The sequence below is a fragment of the Myodes glareolus genome, chromosome 19 (assembly GCF_982192425.1).
Source record: "Myodes glareolus chromosome 19, mMyoGla1.1, whole genome shotgun sequence".
NCBI classification, from domain to species: Eukaryota; Metazoa; Chordata; class Mammalia; order Rodentia; family Cricetidae; genus Myodes; species Myodes glareolus.
Window position 1 is genome coordinate 3,063,360 of NC_142044.1, and position 16,014 is coordinate 3,079,373.

The 16,014-nt window shown below is 40.2% G+C and overlaps 1 protein-coding gene across 2 annotated transcripts in view; it reads right to left on the reverse strand.

Annotated features, from left to right (window-relative positions):
• Rnf19a (ring finger protein 19A, RBR E3 ubiquitin protein ligase) overlaps window positions 1–16,014 on the reverse strand; it is a 41,262-nt gene that overhangs the window by 22,175 nt on the left and 3,073 nt on the right. The window contains exon 1 of one of the 2 annotated variants that reach the window (XM_085679106.2): window positions 15,121–15,139. The exons of the other annotated variant lie outside the window; for it this stretch is intronic. The gene's annotated coding sequence lies outside the window, so the exon portion shown is untranslated. Of the gene's footprint in view, window positions 1–15,120; window positions 15,140–16,014 lie in introns of those variants that run through there. 2 annotated transcript variants of the gene reach the window in all.

Below are 16,014 nucleotides of genomic sequence, written 5' to 3' on the forward strand. Positions count from 1 at the left end.
AAAACAACGTAAAGTCTGAGAGCCACACAAAGACTCAAGCAGGTGGTTTTGAGTATTACAAAAATTAGTCAGACAGGAAATAATTTAACAACAATCACAACTAAAGAAGTTAAAATCTGTGGAGGCCTGAAAATGTGAGCCTGTTTCCACGTTGACCAAAGGCCAGAGTTCCTTTATGGAGATAACACTGGATTTCACCCAGGGAGTGGTTTGCCTACAGAATGTTTTGGTCTAGCAATAGAATGTTTAACTATGAATGTAGCCTGCAACTTTCAATTAAACACGGGCGAATTTTCAGAACTCACTGGAATTTCCTCCAGATACTGTCCTATATGTTTCTCTGTTTTATTATTTTCATTTACATCTTCATATTCTTTACTAATTTCTAATCTTCACACCTTTTCCCTGGCAAGAGGTATTTTTGTAGTGGCTGGTACCTGACAAAAATTCAAACATTAGATACTATTTTGGTAGATACCAACAAAGTTGTAAAAAGCTGATAATCTAGTTCAGTGAAATAACCACCTCAGGTCTTGTTTGAAGAATCTAAGCACAATGTGTGCCTTTGTGTGTGTGTGTGTGTGTGTGTGCAAGCCAATTTATCATTATTTTAAAACAGAAATATTCTTAAGCCCAGGTGTTCATCCTTCAGTGAAATAATACATAAATAAATCTATCTATTGCTGTATAGTTGCTAAAAGAGAGGAAAAAAGCAAAACAACAAAATCTCTAAGCACACCTTTAATCCCAGCACTTGGGAGCAGAGGCAGGTGGCTCTCTGAGTTTGAAGCCATCCTGGTCTACACCTACAGAGAAACCCTGTCTTGAAAAACAAATAAATAAGTAAATAAATAACGTTTGAGTATTCAACTGGGCACTGAAATGAGCAAACTATAATCTAAACATAAGCTATGGAAAGATTCATACAGAATTGAGAAATGACAACCACAAATGGTATGAGACCATTTGTAGATTAGGTATACTATCTTTGGTATTGTTTTGGTATTTAAAATTTTCAGCGATTTGGCTAAACACTCCACTTATAAACCACAATACTAAAAACACTTTTGCTGTGGAATAATCCTGTACACTGTGAAAATGTGTTGCTCTCATTGTCAATAAAAAGCTGATTGGCCAGTAGCCAGGCAGGAAGTACAAATGAGACAACCAAACTCAGGATGCTGGGATGAAGAAGGGTGGAGTCAGGGAGACGCAGCAGAGACAGAGGAAGCAGGATGTGTAGAAAATGAGCTATCGACTGAGCATTTATAATTAATATTGAATCTCCAGTCTGGCTATTTGAGAGCAGCTGCTAGGACACAGGAAAACTCCACCTACAAATGGTATTCTAATGTGGGGCCGGATTTTCCACATAAGATCTGACAAAACTTAAAGGGGATTGATTCTAAACACACAAAAAACAGAGTCAAGCGTGGCTTCTTGGTAACTGACTTTTCCCAGGTAAATTCTGTTTGCTAGTGGCAAACAGAGGCAGCTTCTTGGTTCATGCTATCAGCATGGGCAGGGCTCTTAGATGGGGTTTATGAGCAGTGGGCTGCACACTACTCAGCGGCAGTGTGGATCCAAAGCTCTCCAGAGCTGAGGCAGGAAATGTGGCTCTCCTGCTGGTACCTCCGCCACGAAGCTAGGCTCTTAGGGAAACAAGTGAGTGGAGTCAGGTGCCAAAGTAGAGGCTTTGGTCCTAGCCATGTCACTTAACAGTTTAAAGGATCATGCAGTCAGAAAGACATTACAGATAGGCAATGAAAAGAATCAGATAGAAAAAACTTCTAAATGGGTTACAATATGCTTAAAAATATGTGCACACCTAGGAGAGAAAAGAGAAGGTATAGACAGTCATAAAAACATGTGCACACTCAGGAGAGAAAAGAGAAGATATAGACATCATAAAAAAGAAATATATAGCTTTAAAATAATAAAGTCCTTAAAAAGGGAGTAAGTAATATAAAAGAAAAAAGCCACATAAAGATGGGAAATACAGAGCCCAGATCCTATATGTTATTGTGGTGTCTTTAAATGTTTTGGTTGCTAAGAGATGCTGGATTATGAAAGCTCATTGATTAAACCAACCTATATATTTTAAAAATATCTTGACTTCAAAATTTAAGTCAAAAGATGTGTTACTTTGGGGGAGAGGTTTTGCTTTAATGTCCACAGGAAATAAGAAGCTATGGGTTCATTCTGGGTTAAAGAAAATCAGGTTTGACTGAGGAAGACCCCCTGAACTTCTGACTACAGACATAAAGAAATAAACCTAAAAGAAGTACAAGACATGTGATATACATGTTACCTACTCAAACATTAACAAAAAAAATCATCTTTGGCTGACTTATGTACAAGCACAGCCTATACTTGTATTACAAATATGTTACCTTTAAAAGTTTGCATATTTTCAGAGCAAGTGGACCAGACACTAATAAAAATGGATGGCCTGTATCCAGAACAGCTTCAAAGCTGCTGACTGGGATGACCCAGCCTCACAGAATACTCCAGACAAGACCTAACAATCATCCTCATTTTCTCGAGGCTCCCCCCACAAAAGTCCAGCACCCACAACCAACAGGAAGTAGTCCAGAGAATGACAGCTACATTCCCAAAATACTGGTTATGGATGTTTGTTTCCATTTAAGGGGGGTTGGTTACTAGTTATTATTGGTCATAATAAAAAAGGGATAAACATAAAAAGAAAAAAAGGGGGTATGATATAGAAATGACAGGATAAAAGGGTAGATTAATGAATCTACTTTTAAACTAAAAAAAACCTACTAGTCAAATATTTTATAATAGTATGGAATTTTGTGTATTGAAACAAATTTAAGGTTATTCTTGTTACACTGTATGTATGTTTCTAATCTTGTTTAAGGTATTGTACCTATACAGCTCATTTAACAATGTAAATTTCTAGTCACTGAAAGTTATCTCTATAAGCTATTTAGCATAATTTAAAAATACAGGCTAATAGTCACCCATAATATCAAACTTATAGTCATGTTAGGTATGTTTTCAAGGTCATACACAGATATATTTAGATAGCTAAATGGTATTCAAACACTTCAAAGACCTACAGAATATGGCATTCAATATGTTTAATAACCTAAGGCTTTTCATGACAGTGAGACACATTTGTTTCTGGCAGCACTGATCTATTTCAACAAAGATGATGGGTATCAAAAAAACTCCATATGGTGCTGTGGCACAATGGTCTGCACCCTGTCACTTGTATTTTAAATAAACACTTATTGGCCAGCAGCCAGGTAGGAAGAAGAGACGGGGCAATGAGAATTCTGGGAAGAGGAAAGTTTCAGTCTGCAGTGGTCACCCAGACACAGAGGAAGCCAGACACAGAGCAAGCAAGATGTGACTGTCTCACCGTGGCTAACACAGACAAGAATTATGGCTGATATAAGTTATAAGAATTAATTAATAAGAAGCCTGAGCTACTGAGTCAACCAGTTTATGATAACTGTAGACCTCTGTGTATTTCTTTGGGACTTAACAACTAAGGGACCTGGTGGAACAGAAGACTCAATCAACAATATGGAGTTTGTTTTCTTTATGGCAAAAGCTAGCCACGTGGGCAAAAAACCTGCCCTTGCCTCAGTTGCTGACAGTATACTATCTAAATTGGATGGGTGGTATACAGGTCACAGATGCTGTCCTTGTAGAGGGGATCAGCCATGCTTTCCCTATCTGGTACCTTCCCTAAACAACTAAATTCTTAAAATATAGCAGCCCCAAAGCAGGGTGGGACAACAGAATTAGCTTAAATTACAGCCTACCTAGTACCTTCACTAAACTACTACTTAGAGGCTTCTCCCTCTAAATCCAGAGACTACTGTCCCCAAAATTTAAGTAAGGCATGTTCTTTGTTCTGTGGGTTGCTGTTGGATATCCTAACCCAGCTTCTTTCACCGTAAGTGGCCACCATGATAGCCTCCTCAGCACACTCCTGTCTATGGAACCTAAACTCCTTTTGATTTAAACCTCCCTCCATCTCTCCCAAGCCAGGTGCTTGCACTATATCAAAATACTTAACCATTTTAGTGTAAGAACACATGATAAACAGCACACAAAGGTTCCCAGCTGATCTGTTAAGCTATAAAACACTGATAGCATGAAGAAATGCAGCGATGGGGAAAAGAATTTCAGTTGGTAGATAAGAAAGCAGGCCCTAAACCAGCAGACCGAGTACAGAAGAGTCCCTTACTAACGTGTGTAAACACCAGCTAATCCACGAGTGCCTGGAGAGAGAAAGAAAAAAGGCAAGTTTGTCCTCTGCTTGAGATCTATCTTTCTCCACTCTTGGAACGGAGAGTTTCTGGTTTCCAGGCCTTTTGAACTCAGAATTTATATAACTCTGGCTCCTCTAGTTCCCAAACATCTGCACTTGGATTGGAATACAGCAATTTTCCTCAGCTTGCAGATCATGGTATGTTTCTGCCTTCATAACCATGTGAGCCAATTCCTAAACAATACAGAACTGTTCTATCTGCAACCTCCATGATAACAACGCCTATCTTCTTAGTGAGATCCTTTCCCCAAGAATGAAAGCTTGGATCAGTAACTAGATATATTAAGAGCCTGGTTTCTGAGACTGAAAGGTAAGGAGACTCCATTCTGTCACTTCTCAAACATCAGTGTCACAAGTAACTTTAGCCTCTGCTAATGAAACAGCGAGAAATGCCCCCTTTTCCCAGTTAGCACAATTCCAACTGTATGCACTTTCACTGCCTTAACAAAACACTAGCGAATTAGTTTTTCAGTGGCAAAGGAACCCCAGTGTCTCCTGTGTTTCAACCAAGGAGAAGCAGGTCAGATTGCTGTTCTACCTTCCAGTCCAGTGTTTATACTCCCTCCCCTTGATTCTTTTATCTACCTCTGGAGGAATGTGTGGAACTGAGAAATGAAATGAGCCCCAGAGAGGTGGGGAACTGAAGGTGAGGCAGATGGGTCACGATGAGGTCAATGACAGCATGATCTACATAGTGAATTCCAGGACAGCGAGAGCTACAAAAAGAAAAGGAGAAAGAAAACGGAAATGTAATGGCCCAAACAAAGGTGTTTGTACCACATATAAAACCCATGTGTTCTAAAGACCTAGTAAAAGTGCTAAACAGTTTTTAAGATTTACGTGTGTGTGTGCCATCCATGTGTGTGAGGCTAAAAGAAAGCACCAGATCCCCCTGGAGTTGGGAACTGAAATGGAGTCCTCTGAAAAAGCAAAATGAATGATTCAACCCTGAGCCTTTTCTCTAACAGGAATTAGCTTCTTCTGATACCACTTAAATGAATTTAACTTGACAAATTATTTCCTTACACTCTGTAAAAACTACAAAAGTTGAACAGTTCAACTTAAACAGCTAACCAACACTTATAATACTGATTTAAATAAAAATGTGTCTAGATTCTAAACACTCAACTTACAAACACAGTATCTTACAGTCGGAACACTCAATCCACAGACTTAAGAAAAGTTGTTCTGGACACAGTTCTAGTAAAGGCAAAGCTGGCAGTGGAGAGTGGGCTCAGCAGTTAAAAACTCTTCCCCTTGCAGGCCAACCCAGCGCTCGCAGGGCAGTTCACAACTATCTATGTAACTCCTCCCAGGGGATCTCCTGTTCTCCTCTGACCTCTGCAGGCAACAGGCACAAAACACCCTGACACATAAAATAAAAAGATAAATCTTAAAAAAAAAAAAAAAGCATTCTCAAAGAGGTAACTGAAGGGTATTCACTTAGAAAGGTGGCCAACCAACCGGGGCCTCAAATTTGGCTAAACTCAACTAAAAGGCAACAAGAGGACAACTGAGTCCATTCTTAGAGGCTAACATTCTGGATCACAAAGCAGGACAGAGAGTGAAGGAAGAGTGGATCTGGTGGCTGGAGCAATGGATCAGCATTTATGAGAACTTGCTGCTCTCACAAAGGACCTGAGTTCCGCACCCAGCACCCACATGATAGCCAACAACGGTCTAACTCTAGTTCTGTCTTCTGACCTCCACTGGTCGAAGGCACAAATAGATATCTGGGTTGGACACATGTGGTGCAGAAAAACATTCACAAATATAAAATAAAAACGGAGCCAGAAATAGGCTCTGTTTTTTGTGAGTTCAAGGCCAGCCTGGTTTACATAATACAGAGCTAGTTCCAGGACAGCCAGGGCTACACAGAAAAACCTTGTCTCCTTATCTCAAAGAATTCTCTCTCTCTCTCCCTCTTCCTCTCTCCCTCCCCCTCTCCTTCTCTTCCTCTCTCTCCTTATATTTTTCTGCTTGCTCTTAAACTGACTATGTAGCTTCAATGCTGACAGCCTCAGTAGTAAAGAAAATCTTTTTAAGTTCTTGTTCTAAGAGTTCCAGGCAAACTCTCTAGAATTGGCCAAGCTGGGTCAAGTGCTCCTCCATTAATGATCAAATGACCAGGAATAGGGAACAGTGAACTAACATGACAGCTCTGGAGGAGCTGTTCTTAGTGAAAATGAGGGGTTGTGGAGCCAACAAATCCATGGATATCATTTGAAATAGTAGATCTCCAGGAACTCACTATGTAGACCAGGCTGGCCTGGAACTCATAGAATCCTACCAGCCTCTGCCTCCTGGGTGCTGTGATTAAAGGGAGGTGCTACCACACCTGGTCTACAATTTTTAAAGTGGACCCTGGAGGGTGTGGTGCGAGTGGTAAATAGAAAATACCCAGCATCAGAAGAAACTTGGAAGTCAAGACCTCACCATCTTTAGTGACAGACAATACTTTACAACTGTGGATCTCAACCTGTGTGTCACGACCCTTTGGAGGTCAAGTGACCCTTTCACAAGGGTCACACATCAGATATCCTGCATATCAGATATTTACATTACGATTCATAACAGTAGCAAAATTACAGTTATGAAGTAGCAATGAAAATAATTTTAGGGTTGGGGGTCACCACAGCATGTGGAATCATATTAAAGGGTCAAGTAGTGACATTCTATTTGTATTTTAACACATAAAGTTTGCCTGAAGATCAGAGAGTAAAACAGCCCACTGGTCAGCCTTACAGACCAGGCAGTGGTGACACACACCTTTAATCCCATTAGCCACACTAGTTGCCACAGAAACCGGGCGGTGCATGTTTTTAATCCCAGCCCTAGCTAGCATTATAAAACAGGAGGAGACAGCAGCTCTCAGTCAGTCTCATTCTGAGATTCCTGGATTCCTTAGGTTGAGGTAAGAGCCAGTGGCTGGCTGTTTTACTTTTCTGACCTTCAGGTTGAATCCTCTTGAGTTTTTATTGATCGTGCTTCAGGGTCACAGCACTGGGAAGCCTGAGAGTCACTGCTCTAAAGACTAGAATCTGTGATCTCCATTACAAATATGGACACCAAGCACTCCAAAGAGAAGTTTTAAGAATAAAGTCAAATCAACCTCTGACAAAGTATCTAGACCTAACTTATTACTGAAGTGAAATATTAGCTAAGCCTTGGCTTGGCTCTCTGGTACCCCACACAATGTGTAGCTTATAGAAAATAGTATTTGAACATAAATATTTTGGGTTTGCTACTGCTATGTGACCCTATTTAATCATACAGTCTTTCTACACATAAATTTTTTTTCATTTTGTTTTTGTGAGACAGGGTTTCTCTGTGTAGACCTGGTTGTCCTGGAACTCCCTCTGTAGACCAGAGACATGGCTGACTTTGCCTCTGGGATTAATGGTGCGTGCCACCACTGCCTGGTCTCTATGTAAATTTTTAAACTATGAAAACAATCTTCTTTACCCTGCAAGTAGCTATGGGATATAAAATATACAAAATATGTTAAATATCTTGACAGTATGGAATTTCAAGAATTAAAGATTAAAAGTATTCTAATCTCCTAATCATGTACTTAAACAAATGACTTATAATTCTTTAGAGGTAACTTTGGAAATGGGGAAGACTAGGTAAAAAAAATCTTTGCAGACCAGGGCTAGGGAGACAGCTGTTAGTTCATTCCCCAGAAATCAAATTTTGAAAAAGCACAGTATGCTAGTGAGTTCTTCTCCCCATAAAAATATACCCCGACAAAAAGTCTGCAGACTTAAAGAGAAAATCCCTGATGGTGGACCTTCCCTTACAAATATAAAGACCTAGTTTTAGGTAAGAAACCTGGTGCCATGTCAGATCTTTTTAAAACTTTTTATCTGATTACACACCAGTTTTCAATAAAAAATTTACAATTCACATCTTTGTCTTTATGACCTTTGGGTTTTTTTTTTCTTCCACTTGGAAAAGGTTTGCCCATGTCAAGACTACTTTTAAAATTAATGGACCAGCGATAGCTTCAGGTACTTGCCACTAAGAGTGACCACCTCAGCCCAATCCCTGAAAACCATAGTGGAAGGACTGAACCTCCACGTATAGGCCATGGCACAAACACCCACCCACCCCACAATAAACAAATGTAATTTAACGAATTTTGGGGTGGGGAAGGGCCTTACTGTGTGACCCTGGCTGGCCTGAACTCGCTACGTAGACCAGGCTGGCTGCAAACTCTCAGGCTGCTTATTTCTGCCTCTCAAGCACTGAAAAACATAATTCAAAATAAATAAAACTCTCTAATGTCTTCTGCTACTTCTAAAGTTTATTTTTCCCTAATTGTTTGATTCATTCAAAAATTTTAATGTAAGCAAAAGATTCAACTTTTACATCTAAATAGTTACTCAGTTGCTTTAACACTAACTGTTTAATGACCTTCTCTCCATCCAGTCCACTGCTGAACTAATAAAGTCATGTCTTGGTGCATGAATCACCTATTATCTTGTATGTGATGTGGACTTCTAAAATAAGCACCTGAAGTAGACTAAGGTGTTGTGTTCCTGGTGCTTAGTCCCCTCAACACTCATCATCTTTTACTACGGTAACAATTTTTGAGTAGCAAAAACTACCATCTTCATTTATTTCACTACTAAACAACTTAGTGCATTTACGTGCACCCCTACCTGATCTGCACACGTTTGTTCGTTTTTACACTGAAACACTGTCCCCTTGTCACTGAAAACATTCAATATTTAACCTTATCCAAATGTGATTTTTAATTTGACGTCTTGAAATATAGAAACTATGATTTCTAATTGTCACATTTATGAAACTCCTTTATAAATTATTGTACTACTTTTTATGCTTACAAAACCCTTTTAGAGGGGCCAATGAGACGGCTCAACAGGTAAAGGTGCTTACCACCAAGCCTGATGACCTGAGTTCAATTCTACAAGCTAAGAAGTTCTCTGACCTTCACACTCATGCCCAGACACACATACTCCCACCTCCTTCAGAAAATGTAATTAAAAAATAATTCTGGGGCTGGAGAGATGGCTTAGAGGTTAAGAGAATTGCCTGCTCTTCCAAAGGTCCTGAGTTTAATTCCCAGCAACCACATGGTGGCTCACAATCATCGTAATGAGGTCTGGTGCCCTCTTCTGGCCTTCAGGCATACACGTGTTGTAGGGCGAGCAGGTCCTTTGTTTTGGCCGCCCGGCTAGCTTACACCCAAAATGATCACACAGAAACTGTATTCATTTAAAAACTCTTTGGCCCATTAGTTCTAGCCTCTTATTGACTAACTCTCACATCTTGATTCAACCCATTTCTAATAATCTGTATGTCACCACGAGGTCTTGGCTTACCAGGAAAGATTCAGCATGTCTGACCTGGCAGCTCCATGGAAAAATTAATTCTGTCAAAGAGTGAGCCAATTTGTGGTGGTTTGAAAGAAAATGGCCCCATAGGCTCACAGAGAATAGAACTATTAGGAGATGTGGCCTTGCTGGAGTAGGTGTGGCTTTGTTGGAGGAAGTGTGTCACTAGATGGTGAGGAGCTTTGAGGTCTCAGAAGCTCAAGCCAGGTCTAGTGGCTCAGTTTCTTCCTGCTGCCTTCAAATCAAGATGTAGGACTCTCAGCTCCTTCTCCAGCACCATGCCTGCCTGCATGCTGTCATGTTTCTTGCCATGACAATAAGAGACTAAACCTCTGAACTGTAAGCCAGGCCCTATTAAAAGTTTTCCTTTATAAGATAATGCTTTGAAAGACCATGCTGCCGTCAAGGTCTCTTCACAGGAATAACTAAGACACTATTTTTCGACATATTCGCCATCTCTGGGGCTCTTCAGTTCTCGTCTGGTATTGTCTTCCTATAGCCTCAGACCTTTCTTTATTACTTCTTGGTGTGCAGAGTTCACAGCAGTAAGCTATTTTCATTAATTCCCCTATTGGCAATGCAATTTTTTATTTGTTTTATTAATTTATATACTTGGTATTAAGCACTATATTGGCTTTCTTTCTTGTTGCTGTGATAAAATACCCAATTAAAAAAAAGCAACTTAAGTTTTAGTTTGGATTCACAGTTCAAGAATATAGTTCACCACAGCAAGACGTGAGGTAGATGGCCTCTACATACATACACACACACACATACACATACATGCAAATATAGGTCACATTGCATCTCGTTAGGAAAATGCCAGTGCTCAATTGATTTTTACTCATGATGCTGCCCAGATTCAGGGTAGGTCTTCTTTCTTCAATTACACCTGTCTATGAACACCCTCATGCATACCCAGAGATATGTATCCATGATGACTCCAAATGCAATAAAACTGGTAATGATGACTTGCTCTCACTGATTAAATGAGCCTAAAGTCTGTTTTCTTTGTATTAATCCTGTTTGCAACTCACTAAACTTCTTGGATTTAAATTCAAACAAATAAGAAAATGCTTTTTTTAAATGTTTAACTCTAACATTTTCTTTCCTCTCCTTATGGAATTGTAATTATATACCTGACAACTTAAGTTTGTCTAAGTGGCCAATATGCTCATTTTGTGCCTTTTTTCCTCCATTCATTAACTTTGCAAACTGTTCCTGTTCTACTTTCAATTTTATCAACCTTTTCTTTTGCCATCTTCTATCTGCTGTAATTCCATCCAGTGAGTATGTATATGTGTATGCCATGTATGTGTGAATGCCCTCAAAGTCCCTACAAAGATGCTGAATCCCCTAAAGCTGGAGTTACAGTCAGCTGTGAGCTGTTTGATATGAGTGCTGGGTACCAAACTCAGGACCTTTGGAAGAGCAGCAAGTGTTCTCACGCTGCCCCCTGAGCCATCTCTCCAGGCTAAAATGACTTTTCTCACCAGTACAGTCAGCCACTTGGCAATTTGGAATACATTATCAAATACGTACATTTCTTGAAAGTAAATACAAAGTTTTCAGTCTTATTACACATACACAGCTAGATAAATCTAACTCTAGTGACCTAATATTAAAAATGGAACAAATACCTTCACATTACTTCTAAATATGGGGGAAAGGAACGGACAAACCATTAGCACAGATAAGTATCCATTTTAAAAAAATTCCTTCCAGATTTGAAAAGTACCATTTTCCAAGGCTATATAGTCACCTTCTGCCCAAGATACTCTCTATGATTCCCAGAAACAGAAACTACAAGTGCAGAATAAACTAGTCCCACATGCCAAAGCCTCCCAAAAGAGCTATGTCTTCAACAGCTCCACACTCACCGACCTATTTACCTATTTAAGCCTCATTCTTCACTGGGAAGAAGAGCAGAATGGTGCTCTGTAGTTTTAGTCAACCTCATTATAAATAATATACAATACCTGATCAATTAGAAAACAAGAAGCTGCTATAAAAGAAGGTAGTGTTCATTTAATTAAGAAAAAGATTAAAAACACTTTGGCTAGCTCAACAATGTATTAACATGGAGATAGTAAATACTTAACTACTGACTTCTGAAAGGCATTAACCAAAAAACAGTTTGAAAAGCAGCCACTGAGAAACAGAGAGGGTCTCCTAAGATAGGGAGATAGTTAACAGTTTCTAAAACACTGACCCATGTTACAAAAACTACCTAGGTAGAAACATACCTTCCAGAGCTGGAGGAGGGGGTAGAGGCAGGCCCAGAAATGTAATCTGGGAGTTGTTACAGGTGTGATGTGTAAAATCGTGAGCATGGATAAAATCACCAAGGGAGTAACTACAGAGAGGAAGGAGATCAGTCCTCCAACATGTCAACATTAGGGTACAGGACAGAGAAAAGTGTGGGAGGATCTTTTAGAAACCAGACTTTAGCTAGGCAGTGATGGCACACGCCTTTAATCCCAGCATTCAGGAAACAGAGGCAGGCAAATCTCTGTGAGTTCCAGGCCGGCCTGGTCTACAAGAGCTAGTTCCAGGACAGGCTCCAAAGTTACAGAGAAACCCTGTCTCGAAAAACCAAAAAGGAAGGAAGGAAGGAAGGAAGGAAGGAAGGAAGGAAGGAAGGAAGGAAGGAAGGAAGGAAGGAAGGAACCAGACTTTAAGAAGTAGACCTGTTAGCTTCTCCCTATCAGCAGTTTACCTACCCCACCTCCAAATATCAACTACACCTTAGAGTAAAAAACAAGGAACAAGCTGGGGAAAGAGGAATGAAACAAAAGGAGTAAGTTCCAGGACATTCTTATAGGGGAAGGGCTGTGTTCCCTTCTGTAGTTCTGTGGGAGAGTCTATTCTGTGCCTCTTCCAGTCTTTCTGACTACGAGCAATTCTTGGGTTTTGGCTATACTGCTCCAATCCTCGTCCCCCAGTCACACTGCCTCCTCTTTCTCCACGTCTTCTGTAACTTCCTGTCTTTCCCTCATAAGGACATCTGCCACTGGATTTTGAGGCAACCTGGACATCACTGTGATGGAGAGTAGTAGGGTTCAGAGGAGGTAACAGGGATTTCTTCTGCTTCACAGTCAGCCTCGGGAAGACAAGACACTCACTACTAATGAACGAGCTCTTCTGCAGCATCCTGTAGGGGACAGCCAGTGTAGCACATACCTAGTTAACTTATACTAACTCAGTGCCATAAAGGGCAGCAGACTCCCTCATCTGTGCAATGAGGCACAAAGCACAGCAGACCAGAACCCCGGCACCCTTCAACACAACACAATAACCCTGCAATAGTAAGTGCCAATTCTGTATTTGGCTTCAAAAGACAAGTTAAAAAAAAAAACTTTCAAGATGACAGTAAAAAAAGACAAAGAATCTCTGCAGGAAGGAACATGCCATACAAAATGTTCTTAGAGCCACACTCTACTATGAAAATGAAAGAATGTAAAATCACCTTTCACTACATTAAAGTAATATTTTGGGTGTATTGGGCTAAATAAAATTCCTTATTTTTTTTAACAAAAAATTATGTTCACTTTATTTCTTCTACTTTCTTATTTAATATGACACTGGAAAAATCTTAAATTACAATTGTGGCTTGAAAGAGCTGTTTCAGGCTAGGAATGTAGCTCAGTGGGCAGAATGCTTGCCTAGCATGCACATGGCCCAGAGTTTCATCCCCGGCACAACATAACCACAGTTTATAATACTTAAGAGGAGAACGATCCGGAATTCAAGCCAACCTGGGATATGTGCGATGAGAGGGGAGAGAGAATGGAGAAAGAAGTGCATGAGTGTGTGACTTCACACTGTACATATTTTATTCACTTAGCAACTACTTATTCAATACTAAAATTATTTCACTGCATACTGTACCAAGTGCTAAGACCTGCAGCAGGATCAAAGAAAACAATCTCATCACCTACACACATTTTATGTGCGATCACGCATAAAAATAATAACTGTAACCTTCTGAGGTCCAAATAACAAGGCTTGATTCAGAAATTATCAAATATAACTCTGTAATTCTAGGCTAATGACTTGTCTTGTGACATGGTAGTTCTTGGTAGTACATGGTACTCATCCAGAGTTTTGTTGATATTCTGTTTGTTTTAGAGACAGGGCCTCACTATGTAGCTCTGGTTGGCCTGGAGTCTCTATGTAGATCAGGCTAGTCTAGACCTCACAGAGATTACCCACCTCTGCCTGCTGCTAATGCTATCAGTTTCCTAACAGCCCGCCCTTGGCTCCTTGGTTCTCTCCAACTAGTTTGCTGCCTATCACTCAGCTGGAGAAGGTCACGTGGCAACAAGCTAGGTATTCACAGCACAAGAGCTATCTTCACTCTGAGGGGTCTCTAGAGTGGGGCGGAATAAAACTGTTAGGTACACACTTCTAAGGCAACAATTCTAGCTTTGTGGATTAAAGAGACAGTTCTGAAGTTTCTTTTGGGCTTAAATAAACAAAAGTAATTTCTGGCCAAAACTGTGCTTCAAAATCCAATCTACAAACTTTTCTTTAAGCTAAAACAGCTAACTAGCTCTCTCCTACTGAGACCTGCACGTAGCAAACGCTCTAGAAACAGGACTTCTAAAGCAAACCAACAGGGCTGAGACGTGGCTCAGCAGCTAAGGACACTTGGCTGTTCTAAAGGCTCTGGGTTTGATTCCCAGGACCCACATGGCAACTCACAACCATCTTGCAAACTCTCTGGCCAATCAAGAGTACCAGGTGTGCACATGGTATATAGAAATACATATGGCCAAAACATACATACTCATAAATTAAATTCTTAAAAATTAAAAAAAGAACCAAATCGACAATTAGTAATTTTCTAGCAAATGACTTTTAAAATGCTAGTTGGAAATGGTAGCAGGCTTGTAATCCTAGCACTTGGGAGGTGGGAGGAGGATCAGGAATTCAAGGTGATCCCTGTCTGCACAGTAAATTCCTTTGAGATAAGCCTGGGCTATACAAGCCCTTGTCTCAAAAAAGAAACAAAACAAAATACTAGATAAAATCAAGAAAGGAAGACTATACAATAGTTTTAAGGTAATGAAATAGTTTCCAAAATAATGCTAATAAAAAATTACTGGGCTGGAGAGATAGCTCAGTGGTTAAAGTATTTACTACTCTTGCAGACAGCCTGGGTTCAGTTACCAACACCAACATGGCCACTCACAAACACCAGTAACTCTGGTTTCAAGGCATCTGATTCCTTCTTCTAACTCCTTCAGTCCTGCACTCATTATACTCAGGCACACACAGATATACATAAAGTAAGTATTAAAAATTCTTCAGGGGCTGGAGAGATGACTCAGTTAAGAACACTGACTGCTCTTCTCCTCCAACACCTACACGGTAGATTGTTTTGTTTTGTTTTTTCAAGACAAGGTTTCTCTGTTTAGCCCTGGCTGTCCTGGAACTCACTCTGTAGACCAGGCTGGCCTCGACCTCAAGAGATCCGCTTGCCTCTGCCTTCCGAGTGCTGGGATTAAAGGCATGCACCACCACTCCCGGCTACAAAAATGAAATAAGAACCAAATCAACAATTAATAATATTTTATTAATAGCTAACCACTACTCTAACGCCAGTTCCAAGGGAATCTGACGCCCTCTTCTGGCCTCCACAGAAACTGCACACATGTCCTACACTGAATTTACATGCAGGCAAAATACACATAAAAATATAATCATTCTTCATATACTACTGATAACAACAATGAAAACAATACAGTAATATCCTTTTCGTTTTTCTGAGACAGGGTTCCTCTGTGTAGCCCTGGAACTCACTCTGTAGGCCAGGCTGGCCTCGACCTCTGAGAGATCCATCTGTCTCTGTCTCCCGAGTACACCACCAACATGTAGCCCAGCAATATCTACTTTTCACTCCTGTATACCAAGCATCACTATTATGGCAACTGTAGAGAAACAATGAAGTGTCCATGTTTTAAACACCTAAAATTATGTCAGTGGCTTTCTTGAAGTCTGCCACCCTCTGAGATACAAACGTGTTAGACAAAGAATCTTTTCCTTCACTCTTTAGCTGCACAGGTATGTTTACTCATAAGCTGTTTCAACATTATGCATCTTCTGTCAGCTAACAAAGAACTGGCATAGTTCAGGGGCTAGCCACCGAAACAGACATGGAGTAAGAAGGAAAGAAAAGATATACAGGAATAGAAAAACATAAAAGCCCCGAGGCCAAAGATAGATGGGATAATTTAAGAAAAGCTGGCAAGAAACAAGCCAAGCTACGGCTAGGCATTTTTAAGTAGTAATAAGCGTCTGTGTGTGATTTATTTTGGAGCTGGGTGGTAGGGC